Genomic DNA, 15,897 nt, shown 5'->3' with positions numbered 1-15,897 from the left:
AACTTACTTGCAGCAGCATCACAGGCACATACCAGCATATAAGCAGCATTCACAAGCAAAACATAAATTAAACATAATTTATACACAAATTTTACAAGAAAGAACACAATTAGGACAAGAAAAACAAAGTCCATTTTAGTGCAAAGTGGTCATAGTGTTGCTAAATTGTAGTGATTAGGGTTGAGCTGGTTGGTTTAAGAACCAAATGGTTGAAGGGAAGTAACTGTTCCTGAACCTGGTGGTGTGGGACTTCAGGCTTCTGTACCTCCTGCCCGATGGTAGCTGTGAGAAGATGGCATGGCCCGGATGGTGGGGATCTTTGATGATGGATGTTGCCTTCTTGAGGCAGTGCCTCCTGTAGATACTCCCGACGGTGGGGAGGGATGTGCCCATCATGTATTGGGCAGAGTCCACTGCTCTCTGCAGCTTCTTACATTCCTGTGCTTTCAAATTGCCACACCAGACCATGATACAACCGGTCAGGATACTTTCAACAGTACATCTGTAGAAGTTTGCTAAGTGTTCGGTGACCAGCCATTCTGTTATTTCCTATGTTTTCCAATCTCTTTCTCTCCTCTCAGTTGTCCCTCTCACCCGTCCCTTCATGCTGCTTATCTCTCTTTCCCTCTGAGAACTAGTCACGCATAATTTAAACCTTCTTTGCCAGTGAATTGCCTGGGGATGGCCAGCAGGTGTCTACATTTCACCAGACTTATGTAAGTGAGGTGTGAGAGCCAGGATCAGGTGTGTCTGGAATTGAAACTCTGTCAGGTTCAGTCACAGACTGTAATGTAGCCCATGATATCCACTGAAGCCTCTAAGCTGCTAGTATAAGAACATTAAAATAGAATACAAAATCTATGACAATGGATCAGCCAAAACAACAAGTGAAAAATCAGAAGAGAAAGAATGATTGCATTAAACATGGTTGAAGAAGGAAACAAAACCATGCACTGTGGAGATTTACCTTTGAGACATGAAAACTCGGAATTAATACACATCCTAAGCCACAGAAAATTAACATAAGACAATCAGCACTTGTTAAACTCTTAATTTATGAATAAGAATGATCTGCCTGGAAATCGGATTGTCCCTATTTTTAGTGCATTAAACATATTTGTGTTTCACTGAAGCTCAGTTAATTCTCTCTGTGTGAAGAAAATCATGAGATTGGTCAAAGTCCAATAGTGTTAGGGTGGTTTACACCCAGACACTCAACTTAGCTCAGCAAACAGAAAATGGCATCAACCCTTAAAAGCACATTCCCAATGGCAGCCGATGCCAGAAAAATACACTTTGGCTGCCATGGAGGAGATTCCAGGGGAAAGAGATAGCTCCAATGTTCATTCAAAAAGACATGGAATTTGTGGTCTACATGCCAGAGGAAGGTTCTGTTCGCCAGGGGTAGGGAGGGTAGGGTGGATTCTGGGCAGGAGATCTTCTAGGCCCACCATAATGTCCTGGCAGGAGATGGCAAAAGTTGTCATCTCCAGCAATTGGTATTGGTTTATTATTGTCACTTGTACCTCGGTGCAGTGAAAAACTTGTCTTGCATATCGTTCGTACAGATCAATTCATTACACAGTGCATTGAGGCAGTACAGGGTAAAAACAATAACAGAATACAGAGTAAAGTGTACAGCTACAAAGGAAGTGCAGTACAGGCAGACAATAAGGTGCAAGGTCATAACAAGGTAGATTGTGAGATCAAGAGTCCATCTCATCGTATAAGGGAACCGTTCAATAGTCTTATCACAGTGGGATAGAAGCTGTCCTTGAGCCTGGTGGTACGTGCCCTCAGGCTCCTGTATCTTCTGCCTGATGGGAGACGGGAGAAGAGAGAATGACCTGGGTGGGTGGGGTCTTTGATTATGATGATCCCCGCACAATGGAACAATAAAGAAAGCAATTACACATCCTCACCACATATGTCAAGGCAATATTTACACCTGCAGAGTGGATATCTACACAGAAGATGTATTTTATGCAGAGGTCTGAGTTTTTTAAGCAGGGACACACTTGACAGGAAGTACAGAAGTGTTGTAGCAAGCCATTTCATAGTTGATCTGTTTCTGTGTTATAAACTGTCCAGGTGGACCTGCAAAGCAGGATGTGAGGGATTTTGATGAGTAAATTGGATTCTCCCATCTGATGACTGGTGCACTATGTTGGTGCTAAAGTGTGGAGAGGGTCACTTGGTTTGCATTTGGGTCCGTGATGTTACAGGCTCTGTTGGAAAAGCATCTCTACATCAGAGAGTTCCTAATAGCCCATGTAGACAATACATCCCTTCTCTGATCAGCTAGGAAATGAAGCAATGTAAGAACATGCCCTGATAACAACCTTCATCATCCTCCAAGATGTCTTCCTTCCTCCTGAACCACAGCTTTCCCTCTACCCTGGTAAGTAGAGCACTTCACCACATCTCAACTATTTCCAGTACCCCTGCACTCATCTTCTCTCCAGCTGAACAGACCAAGGATAGGGTTTCCCTGGTCCTCCCCTTCCATTACCAGCCTCTGCTTTCAATGGTTTATCCATTGCAATTTCCACCATCTTCAATGTGATTCCACCACAAGACACATCTTAACCTTCCCTCTCCTGTCAGCATTCCAAAGGAAGCATACTGGGGAATCCATATGGAGTCTGGTGACACTGCAGACTGACCAATGCACATTCTGGATTTCCTGCACATCTGCTTATAACTGGGATTTATATTGGAATGGTTGATGTTACAGCCAACACAATTCAGCCCACAGGGTATCACTGTTTGGACTCACCACCATCACTTCATAAAATATATTTACAGGATGTTGCTCTTGCTGGCAAGATCAGCATTAATTGCTTATCCTTGATTTCCATTGAGAAGATAGTAGTGAGCCACCTTCTAGAAGTGCTGCAGTGCTTTTGGTACTCCCACAATGTTGTAGGATAGGGAATTCCAGGATTTAGACCCAGTAGTGTTTAGTCTTGATATATTTCCAAGATAGGATGTTGTGTGATTTGAAGGGAACCTGAGATGGTGACGGTCCCATGTCTTGGTTGCCTTGGTAGCGGCAGTTGTAGGTTTTGAGAGGTGTTGTTTTAACAACACCTCTCAACAGTGGTTACTCATCCAGTATCTTAGATGAGTAACTGCTGTGCATTTTGCAGATGGCACACAGAGGAATTATGGTTTATTGGTGTTGGAAAGATTGGATGTTTAGAGTGGTGTATGAGGTGTAATCAAGTGAGTCGCTTTGTCCTAGACATTGTCAAAGTTCTTCCATGTTCAAAGTCCAAGTCAAAGTCGAGTTTATTGTCACATGCACAGGTGCAATGAAAAACTTACTTGCAGCAGCATCACAGGCACATAGCATCAGATAAACAGCATTCACAAGAAAGACATAAATTAAACATTAATGGGCAGGCACGGTAGTGTAGCGGTTAGTGTAACGCTATTACAGCACCAGCGACCCAGGTTCAATTCCGGCCACCGTCTGTAAGGAGTTTGTACATTCTCCCCGTGTCTGCGTGGGTTTCCTCCAGGTGCTCTGGTTTCCTCCCACATTGCAAAAATGTATGGGTTAGGAAGTTGTGGGCATGCTATGTTGGCGCCGGAAGTGTGGCGACACTTGCGGGCTGCCTCCAGAACATTCTATGCAAAAGATACATTTCACTGTGTGTTTCCATGTACATGTGACTGATAAAGATATCTTATCTTATCTAATTATACACAAATTTCACAAGAAAGAACACAATTAGAACAAAAAAAGCAAAGTTCATTTTAGTGCAAATTGATCAAAGTGGTCACAGTGTTGCTAAACTGTAGTGTTTAGGGTTGTGCCATTTGGTTCAAGAACTGAATGGTTGAAGGGAAGTAGCTGTTCCTGAACTTGGTGGTGTGGGACTTCAGGCTTCTGTACCTCCTGCCCGATGGGAGCTGTGAGAAGATGGACTACACTCATCCAGGCAAATAAGGAATATTCCATCATGGTCCTAACATATACTTTATGAAGAGTGGAGAGTCTTTGGATTATTTGGAGGTGAATGACTCATATTTGAGAGCAACTAGTTTGTGAAGAATTCGGAAATCAATAAAATTTTCTTCTACACCATCCAAGCCAATCCCCATAGCTTCTGCAACTCAAACCAATGCTAGAAACTACCACACACTTCAGAATCACAACAGCAGCCAGAGGAAATCAACCAAAAGCCAACCTAAAAGTAGTAGATTATCTCTTTAAAGGCACTAGTGTGTGCTGTTACATGTGATCATCTGTGCATATTTAAGGGAACGCCTCAGCAGGAGCATTGGGTTGGAAGGTGCCAGTGCTGGCAGTATCATTGCCATGATTAATGTCATGGTCCACCTTCTCTGCATACTTTGATATATTTTCAGTGCACTTGAGCTCATACCTTAACCACTGTGGCTTTTCTTATAATTTACATCACTTGACATTTTGAACCTCGAAGTGCCCTTATACCACCCAAAAAAATGGGCATTATTAGGTCCAATTTCTTCGTTTCAAAGTCTTGACTCTTCACATTTCTCTAATGTCTTCCAGCTCTCCCAGAAGTTCCACCCCTCTGCCTCTATCTTTTTGCATATATTCTCTTTATTCTTCTCAGCACTGAACGTTATGGCTTCAGCTATATTAATCTCATGTTTTGGAACTTATGCCTTCAACTCTGTCACCTCTTGTTCAGATGATATTTTTTGGCTACCTCTCTTGTTATCGCCTTCTTTGGTTCAGAGTATATTTTTCTCTGGTTCCATAATTGTGAAACCCCTTTCGCTGTGTTAAGAGAGCTATGAAATGCAAGTTTGTTGTTGGGATGCTACCAATGGGAATCATGGTCAATGTTCCACAGGGAATTGAATTGATGAGTGCCTAGAACCCATGACTGTATCTCAGCTCCAAATGTTCCATAACTGAAAGAGACCAACTGGAATCATAATGGCTCCATGGAAGCAGTCAGAACATACACAACAGAGGTAAGGTGTTGTTGTGAGAGCATCCTCTGCAGATTAGCCTGGTTTATCCACATTCTCCAGGACAATAATACATTTCTTGTGCCATCTGTTGTACCTCATTGTAGATGATCATGTGCTGAAAGAATTCTTGTTTTAAGAGCAGAATCTATGAAAATCATTCCCCTTGGCTCTTCGGCTGATGAGCCACTCCAGCTGATCTACACTTTCCTCCTGACCACTCATGATCTGTAAATTTTTTCTCTGAACAGTCACTTACCCATTGTGGACGTATCTGGGCTAGTGCTTGGGAGGCAAATGAATGATGGCTTATGTAATTAAATACTGCAGAAAGAGAAGCCTGCATCATATTCATTAACAATATCCTCAATACAATGACAAAGCTGACTGTGGAAACTTAAAAGATGCCATTGTTAGTATGATAGGGGTCACTCTCAGATTTGGGAATTTAAAATAAAAGGCATGTGCAACATAAATTGAAACAGTTACTTAATTTTAAATTGCTGCATAGAGCTAAAGGGCGAGTATCAAATTAAAAAGCTTCAAGCAATTCTAGAAATGACATGAAATGTTTCTCCCGCAGAGTAACAAACAGATGTGCAAAATATTTGCTGTAAAAGCTGATTAATGTTTTGTTAAAACCAGTCAGATTATAACAACTACATACCATGGCCAAGATTTATAGATAAAGATAATCATATGGACCAGAATGATTCATACAGTGAAAGTTTTAGAGACAAAGTTGTTTGATTCTTTTTTCTTATATATACTGCAGCAATTGCCAAGAGTATATTGCAAAGAGCAAGTCGTATTCCAAGATCCAAGAACGCCAGATTCTGGTCTAGCATTGCATACACTGCCCCTGAAGGTGATTGGTCACACTGCAAAGAAAAATTGGATGGGGTTTATAATGGGAGACATCTTCCATTTCATTTGGAAATCCAACATGAATCACATCCATTGTGACATCGTCTTTAGATATCCAGAGAAAGGGGGAAAATTGTACCAAACATGTGACTACCTTTATGTGTGGTTGTGCATAGTTTGCAAGTGCCAGATTTCACAATATGCTTTGGTTCTCCCTATCTCCATTATTGCAAAGGATGGACCTGGCCTCATTGCCACAGAGCATTCCTTTCCATTGGAGCTTGCCCCTCCTGCTGCCTCTTGTAGAAAAGTTCCTATGGAAAACAGCTTTGACCATAAGTCAAGCAGGCAGTGTTCTGTACAGAATGTCTTGGAGGCCCTGTGGGAGAAAGAGACAGTGGTTCCTATGGGATGGGTCTCTGAGCAGACTGTTGAAATCATTTGGCAGAATGCCTTATCACCAGATCTTGCTTGGCTGATGGTGAAAGCACCCTCCCTGTCAATTCCTTCATGCACAGTTGGAATCTCAATCTCACCACACGCCACCCTCGAGGAGGCTTTCATGCAGATGAGGTGGTCATCCACTTCCTTATGAACTGTTCCAAGAAGGTCTGGAGAGGGACACAGCAGTCTTTGTCAAGGTCATTCTGAGCAGCTGCATAACACAAGACTGTGTTCTGTGGGCTGTTCTCAGGGACATATACTGCTGCTGTATGATGCAATTTGGTCTGATTCAGTCGAAGTTCTTAGGTACCAAAGACTTACGTTTGATTTGGCATTCACCATTGTGACCTCCATGATGATGGAAGCTGAGAATACCAGGGGATTCGATCCTGTACCATCCACAGCTGTAACTGTAGCCGAAGAACGTTTTCTCCAGAAACAAAGACGGCATCTTTTGAAAATAAGTGACATAGACCATAGACATAGATATATCGGCAGGCATTCCCCAAACAACTGTTGTTTTAAAGAGACTTAGTGCTACTCACCTCAAGTGAGAGGACACATAGCTGTGGCAGAAAGGAATGCAACCCCAGCATAGACGAAATTTGGTTTTTAATAATAGCCACTGAAAGGGAATCTGCACATTACAGCCACAGCAGATGACACATTTGCACTGCATCTATGCTACAAGCAGCTGTAGTGTGTGACAACAGGACTACAACATCACAATCCTGATTGACAGTAGGTGATAAAAAGTGCAAGCCAATATGGCGGTAGAGTGTTCTCTTGTTGGGGAGGGATACATATGACGAAGAGTTCATCAATCTACCCTTAGTAAACAGCAAGATCAGTCTTGAGACTTATTCAGGACGAAGTTCCTCTGGGTGGTCCAGTTTCCTCCCACATTCCAAAGATGTACGGGTCAGGAAGTTGTGGTCATGCTATGTTGGCGCCGGAAGTGCGGCGACACTTGCGGGCTGCCCCCAGATCTATGCAAAAGATGCATCTCACTGTGTGTTTCGATGTACATGTGACTAATAAAGATATCTTATCTTATCTTATATTGTATCTGCCCCAAGACTTTCAAAAGATAATAAGACAAGATAAGATTTCTTTATTAGTCACATGTACATCGAAACACACAGTGAAATGACCCTTTTGCCTAGAGTGTTCTGGGGGCAGCCCACAAGTGTCACCAGACTTCCGGCGCCAACATAGCACGCCCACAACTTCCTACCTGTACATCTTTGGAATGCGGGAGGAAACCGGAGCACCCGGAGGAATATATTGTATACGAAGATGGTGCGTGTCTCAAGGTACCTATTGGGTGACCAGTGATAATTGACAAAGATTATCTGACAAGATCGGAAATTGATCGACTGGTGTTTACTACTGGAGCAGATGCTCTGTCCAGATTACAGCATGACCTGTTTGACAATGGTAGTGAAAGTTCAATAATCGCACTGCAAACTGTGGGCAGAGATTTCCCACTAACAGGCAGTGAGATTGCTCAGACAATGTAGCTCACATTTATCCCTGGCTAATTGAGCTGCACCTGGGCTGTACTGGTCTTGCTAGCAGAAACACACAACAGCTCAACCCCATTAACTGTATGTAATAATTTGGAACCTCCACTACCCACCGTTATAAGACTATTAAACGGTCCCCTAGTACGATAAAATGGACTCTTGACCTCACAATCTACCTCGTTACGACCTTGCACCTTATTGACTACCTGCACTGCACTTTCTCTGTAACTGTAACACTTTATTCTGCATTCTGTATTGTTTTACCCTGTACTACCTCAATGCACTGTGTAATGAATTGATTTGCATGAATGGTTTGCAAGACAAGTTTTTTACTATACCTTGGTACGTGACAATAATAAACCAATTCCAATTCCAATCATTCAAGTATGATTATTGATTATGCTCATTTTTTAAAAATATGCTAAGTAATTGAATCTCAGAGACCTGGATTAAAATCCACTCCTGAGGGATAAAAGTCTTTTCTTTCTGCTTCTGTGGGGTCTCTCAATTCAGTTCCTGGTGCTTTTGGGCCTAGAGGAACAGGTTTGATGTGTCACATGGTCTACTCCTGCTCCTGTCTCTTAAATTTATAGCACAAGCTACCCCTAATCAAGCTCCAATTTGAACTAACTTTGTAATCAAACAAAGGGTTATGGGATAGCCAACATATGAAGTGTTATGCCAATGTGTTCTCACCAGATTGATTGGTGATAGACTTTCAAAACTGAGATGGATAGATTTCTAGATGTTAGAGGAATTGAGGGATATGGGGATAGATCAGGAATATTGAGGTAGAGGACCAACCATGATCTTGCTGAATGCTGGAGCTGCCTCGATGGGCCAAGTGCTCCACTCTCCTTCACTTACTTCCAATATTCTATTTCCTTAAAGTAACAGTGCGGAATATTGAGAACCACTGTGTAATTTTAGGGATAATACCTGGTTAGCCAAGGCGTTACTAATAGACACATAAAAAGAAGTTCCTTTTATTGATGAGATTTTCTTTCTTATGTTCATCAAAATGATGATCCCTCTGCTGGGGATATGCTTCAGCACCAAACACTTGCAGGAGACTATTGCATCTGTAAGTACAGGAAATGCTCAATGCTGAAGCATCTACAAGATAAAAGTGCAAGTGGTAGAGGCAGATACATTTACGGTGTTTAGAAGGCATTTGGACAGATACTTGGACAGGAAAAGAATAGAGGCATAAGGGGATAATGCAGGAAAATGGGATTAGCATAGATAGGCATCACAGTCAGCATGGATGAGTTGGGCCAAAGGACCTGTTTCTGTTGCTGTCCAACTCTCCTTGACTGTAAGGTCCTGGCTGATCTTCTATCTCAGAATCAGAATCAGAGTCAGGTTTATTATCACTGAGGTATGACGTGAAATTTGTTGTTTTGCAGCAGCAGTACAGTGCAAAGACATAAAAATCTATAAATTTCAAAAATAATTAAATACTGCAAAAAAAAGGAATAACGAGGTAGTGTTCATTGGTTCATGGATCATTCAGAAATCTGATGGCGGAGGGGAAGAAGCTGTTCCTGAATCATTGAGTGTGGATCTTCAGGCTCCTGTACCTCCTCCCTGATGTTAGTAACGAGAAGAGGGCATGTCCCGGATGGTGAGGGTCCTTAGTAATGGATGCTGCCTTCTTGAGGCACCACCTCTTGAAGATGTCCTCGATGGCGGGGAGGGTTGTGCCAGTGATGGAGCTGACTGAGTCTATAACCCTCTGCAGCCTCTTGCAATCCTATGCATTGGAGCCTCCATACCAGGTAGTGATGCAACCAGTCAGAATGCTCTCCACCATATATCCGTAGAAATTTGCAAGAGACTTTGGTGATGTACCAGATGTCCTCAAACTCCTAATGAAGTAGAACCGCTGGCATGCTCAAGATCATTTTCTTGCACTATCCCCATATTCCCCAATTTCTCTAATATCCAGAAATCTATCAACCTTAGTTTTGATAACAATCCATGATTGTGCCCGGGGCTGAGATTCAAAAGATTCTCCACCCTTTGAAGAAAGAAATTTATCCTTATTTCAGTTCTATGTGGCCTCCCTCATCTTTTGGAATTGTGACCTCTGGTTCTAGGCTCCCCACAACCACCCTGTCAAACCCCTTATGCATTTTGTATGTTTCAATTTGTCCCTACATAACTATACTGGTATCTTTACGCTAACCCTAACCCATGCAATAAAGACGAATACACTATTTGTATTCTGAACTTCCTGGTACATCTTCATGTTTGGCAGGAAATTGGCAGAATTATTGTCCAATTAGCTAATTACTACTATCCCTCCCATTTCCTTGGGAGTTCTGATTGTTTCCCAGGAAAAGTGTGACATGCAGAAGACAGGTAGAATTTCTGGGTTAAGATAAATTTTAATGAGAGAATGAACACTGATTTCTCAAACTTCCGGTAACCCCTCCCCTCTGCCCCCTTTGTTTTCCCTTATCCCACCGGCCCCCATCACCCCTTCTCTTTCCCCTCCCCTGCCCTCCCCATCTGCCCCTCACCCACACGTTCCTCCCTCCGGTTCCCCTCCGCACCTCCTTCCCTTTATTCCATGGTCCACTGTCCTCTCCTATCAGATTCCATCTTCTTCAGCCCTTTGTCACTTCCACCCATCACCTCCCAGCTTCTGACATCGTTCCCGCTCCCCCTTCCCCATCCTCCCCCTCACCTGGATCCACCCATCACCCGCCAGCTCTCGCTCCACCCCTTCCCCCCACCCTTTTATACCGGCCACCTCCCCTCTTTCTTCCCAGTCCTGATGAAGGGTCTCAACACGAAATGTCAACTGTCCACCTCCCTCCACAGATGCTGCCTGACCCGCTGAGTTCCTCCAGCATCTTGTGTGTTGCTCCAGACTTCCAGTATCTGTAGTCTCTCTTGTGTCTCCGTTAATGAGAGGAATACTCCAATTCTACAGGGAAATAAGATAATGTTTAATTTATATGTAAGTTCATATATCACTGTAGTGTGATCAAGTAATCACAAATGGTATTGTCTGGTGACATGGCAAAATATCAGACATCAATTGATTTCATTATTTGCTTAATTATACCGAAATAGATTATTTGGCAAACAGAATGCTTAAGAACCTCAACAGGCACTCGTGAGATTGATTGCAAAATTTATATGTTTACTCTCTGCGAAAAAGAAAGAAGTTCATTAATCTTCCTTCTGCTTTCGGGTAAGTGTAAAAGGAAATTAATTAACTGTAGCTGCAAGATGCATGATCCTTTTTTTTAGAAACTTCTAATAAAATACTTCCTTTTAAGTAGCTAAATATGGCCAGTTATGTAGAGTTATATAATTGTCTCCATTACATTGTATAATAGGTTCTACATTTTAATTGGGTTTTAAATCTTGATTGACTACTTTAAATTTTTCATGTTAAAATGATCACTTTTTGATCTATCATGGAGCCCTGTGAAGTGTAATTTGAGGTATGAGTCAGTCTGACCACCTGAGCTGTGCGGAGTGCAAAGATAAATTTGGAGGGGGAATTGGTACAGTAAGGGAGAGAGAAAGAAATGATGGATCTCTTTGCCGCATCACATTAATATTTGAAAAGCTTGTTCACAGTTCAATGTGCTTTTTTTTGCAGCTGATCTGGACAATATCATGTTTGAACTGGAAGTGTCCGAGCTTGATATCGGGTTTAATTTTGAGATGAGCTTCCGACTGTGTAGTGTGTTGGAAGGTGGACTATGAGCACATGAGCACAATATTCTATCAACTCCAGGAGACATTCAGAACTTGAGAAGAGAGGCTAACTCTTTATTGAAGAGCAACAGCTACCACAGATGCTTATGGCACATATACCATTACATTGCTTGCACATGTGACTCACTTATATTTTTGCAGACAGGTGTATCACAGAACACATATGCATATCTTCTCCATCATCATATACTTCCACCTTATGACTCATTCTGTCTCCATATCTGCTTTTGAAGCTCTTCAGGTTTGGCAGGTATAATAGTGTCATTTAAGAAGCACTTGGATAGGTATATGGAGGGGCGGGGCTTGGAGGGATATGGGCCGAATGCAGGAAATTGGGGCTAGCTGGGTGGGCACCGTGGTCTGCATGGACTGGTTGGGCCGAAGGGCCTGTATCTGTGCTGTATTGCTCTATGACTCTATCCGTGTCTTTCCAGAGCTCTTAGATGGACTTCCCCTTTCTACCCTTTTTAAACTTCAATGATCATCCAAAATTCTGCTGCCCATGTCCTAACTAGCACCAAATTCTGAGCACCCACCATCCCAGAGCTCACTGACCTCCACTGGCTCCATTCTTAATGTCCATCCACCACCTCACTCTTTAATGGACCGTATGTTTCTCTAATATTGAGTTATCATCTATCATGGAGTATATGTTTGTTGAATACCTGCTCAGGACTTTCTGCAATAAAGTCATTCAGGTTTAGCAACCAATCTGGAAATTTATATCTGCACCTTGTGCTTTTATCTTATTATAAATAAGTTGTTATTAAGAGTGGTAAGTAGCACAATGTGCAGCAATGAAGGAAATAATAGACCATCTTAATAATCACAGTACTTTAAATAATTATTCTTCTCTACAGAGAGAAGTGGAATAATTTTCTTGGTTGGCTCAGGCTCCAGCTAAGTGTTTGCTTGATTTTTCTTGCCAACTTTGTCTGTAGCAATTTTCTCTGAAGACAATGAGTATAATTTTTATCTTATTACTGCCTCATTTGTGCTCAGTAATGGGGAGGCCGTGGTTAGCTTGCAGGTCCCATGTACCAGTGCTTTTACAGATGATCTTATTTTGTGAGGAGGTTAATCCAGAGCCGCTATTTGCAGCAGGTTGGAGCATATGAAGAAATCCAACTCACAGTCAAATGACATCAGTGCAATGCTGGCATCATTTTCTGACCTCATAATCACTTCCTTCGTTCCACCCTGCCACCATGGGGTTACAAGTCCTGAGGTGTGTGAAATGCCACTTAAAGTGATCCACAGCTGTTAGGGGAAAGAACGTATGGAGATGTTTTTGAAGACCTCTTTTCTTGTAGTGGACTGTTGTCTGTCTTGACCGCAAATGATTTGAGAATGCTTATGGTCGCAATTGTAGCCTTTGAATCGTTAAGCAATTTCATTGCAGTTGGTGGATATATACAATGGGATGGACTCTTGACCTCACAATTTACCTTGTTGTGACCTTGCACCTTATTGTCTACCTGCACTGCACTTCCTCTGTGGCTGTGACACTTTACTCTGTACTGTTATTGTTTTTACCCTGCACTACCTCAATGCACTCTGTACTACCACAATGCACTCTGTGCTACCACAATGCACTCTGTACTACTTCAATGCACTCTGTGCTACCACAATGCACTCTGTGCTACCACAATGCACTGTGTACTACCTCAATGCACTGTGTACTACTTCAATGCACTCTGTGCTACCACAATGCACTCTGTACTAACTCAATGCACTCTGTACTACCTCAATGCACTCTGTGCTACCACAATGCACTCTGTACTACCTCAATGCACTCTGTACTACCTCAATGCACTCTGTGCTACCACAATGCACTCTGTGCTACCACAATGCACTCTGTACTACTTCAATGCACTCTGTACTACCACAATGCACTCTGTACTACTTCAATGCACTCTGTACTACCACAATGCACTCTGTACTACTTCAATGCACTCTGTGCTACCACAATGCACTGTGTACTACCTCAATGCACTCTGTGCTACCTCAATGCACTCTGTGCTACCACAATGCACTCTGTACTACTTCAATGCACTCTGTGCTACCACAATGCACTCTGTGCTACCACAATGCACTCTGTACTACTTCAATGCACTCTGTACTACCTCAATGCACTCTGTACTACCTCAATGCACTCTGTGCTACCACAATGCACTCTGTACTACCTCAATGCACTCTGTACTACCACAATGCACTCTGTACTACCTCAATGCACTCTGTGCTACCACAATGCACTCTGTACTACCACAATGCACTCTGTACTACTTCAATGCACTCTGTACTACCACAATGCACTGTGTACTACTTCAATGCACTCTGTACTACTTCAATTCACTCTGTGCTACCACAATGCACTCTGTACTAACTCAATGTAACTGCACTGTGTAATGATTTGACCTGTACGATCGGTATGCAAGACAATTTTTTTACTGTACCTCAGTACAAGTGACAATAATAAACCAATACCAATACCAAAGTACTTACAGTGAGGAGGAGGAGGAGAAGGCAGAGGGGGAAGGAAGCAAATGAAGCCTCAGTCCAAGCAGTAGGAAGCATTCTCAAAGGAATGCAAGTCCTCCCAACAGATTCCAACCCAAGAAAATTCTATTGTATCGCATAATGTTTATGTGTGCCATATGGGAGAATTTTATTGAAAACCTGTTCACTATTCGCAGGTTGCTAAATTGCTTCTGTATCCTCTTTGTGTGTGGTACCTATGGGTTGAGGTATCCATTGGTGTATAACGGTGTTCACGTCTGTTTGGAAGATTTTTATTCAAAATTCAGATGCACTGACATCATTCTAGACTGGCATGGAGAATCAAGCCTTCACAGTACAAGGGAGGGCTGCCTCTGCATTGTATGAGGGAGCTTCCTGCCCTGGACTGAAGCAATGGCGTCCAATGTTTGGAACCACCGAATGGATGAATCTCCTTTAACTTCTCTAATGTCTTCGCTGTGAGCCTCCTTTGGAACCCCATCACTGTATCTGGTCCGATTCGAGCCCCACATCCAGCCTCCCACGACTGAATCCTGGTTCCGACCTCCGTCCCAGGAGCCGATCACGAGCTGGACAATCCTCAGTTAATCATGTCCTCTGCCCCCCTCCCACCACCAATGCCTGACCTGACCACGAGGTCCTGCTCAATTCACATGGAAACTCCAACGCTAGCTTCTGGCTCAGCCTTGAAAAACTGCGAACCCCACCGCCCCCAAACCCCTACCTGGGACCTATCTGAGTTTTCCACTTGTTCTACAATGACGGAATAATGGAGGAATGCTCTTTGCATGCACAAAGCGCACAAGACCATTTCTACTGCGTAGAATGCCTTGGACCTTATGCGCAATGGAACTTTACAGTTTGGGCTCCCTTCTCAGATTTTGCACTGGCTGAACAGACACTGTTCAGTCATTCCCAGATACAACAAGCACAGCATCAAAAGGCTTTGATACAGTAAGGCAGCAGGGGCTGTGTTTCACCTCATCCAGCAAAGAAATTTGCAGTCAATGTCATGGCTGCTCATTACAGGTTACCACCAAGATTTATAGAGCCTCTCTACAAGCAGATCCCCAGGTCAACTTGGGCAAGCCACTGAGTAATGAGACAATGATCTAGATGCGAGACTCAGCTGTAATGTGGCTGTGCAACAGTTGGCACAAGGAGCCGTGATTTGATGACAGCCTTCAGAATGAGCACAAGTAGCAAATTAGAGGAGAAAACCAGTAGCTGTCCACAGCCAGAACTCGCTGAAGAGAACGGCCCATGAGCAATCTCCCTTCATTAACAATAATTCTCACACCTGCTTCAGTTCTTCCCAAAATAAGCAGCAGCTGTCAAAAAATCAAAAACTGATATTCACGTGAACTAACACCACACAATCAGCAGCTGCCTCAGCAGAACTCTCCGTACCTAGTCCATTGAGGTTTATTAGTTACACAAGCATTATCTATAGCTTTTAACCCTGGTATTTCCCTGTCTGAAGTGCTTACTGTGTAAAACAGACATTGATTCAGGGGATTTGGGCTGCAGAAATATTGCCATGAAACATGACAGCATACTCCATAACTGCACTTGCTGTTGAATAGAGCATTAACATCTGCTAACACTGCTGGTATCTCTATTGTAAAGAAAGGGCCCTCTGATTACAAAAATGCTCAGAAACTCTTTTGCTATTCAGCTTCTCTAATCTGCAGGAGAGCAGACTCCAGGATCAGCGTGATCCGACCAAAGATTCAATTTAATTTCTATAAGGCTGTTCAGATTGTGGAATAAAAAACTGTGCTTGGTCTGTCAGCCGTCTGATTCAAAGGCAAGGCTG

This window comes from Pristis pectinata, chromosome 5 (genome assembly GCF_009764475.1).
Source record: "Pristis pectinata isolate sPriPec2 chromosome 5, sPriPec2.1.pri, whole genome shotgun sequence".
NCBI classification, from domain to species: Eukaryota; Metazoa; Chordata; class Chondrichthyes; order Rhinopristiformes; family Pristidae; genus Pristis; species Pristis pectinata.
This window is presented reverse-complemented; position numbering follows the sequence as displayed.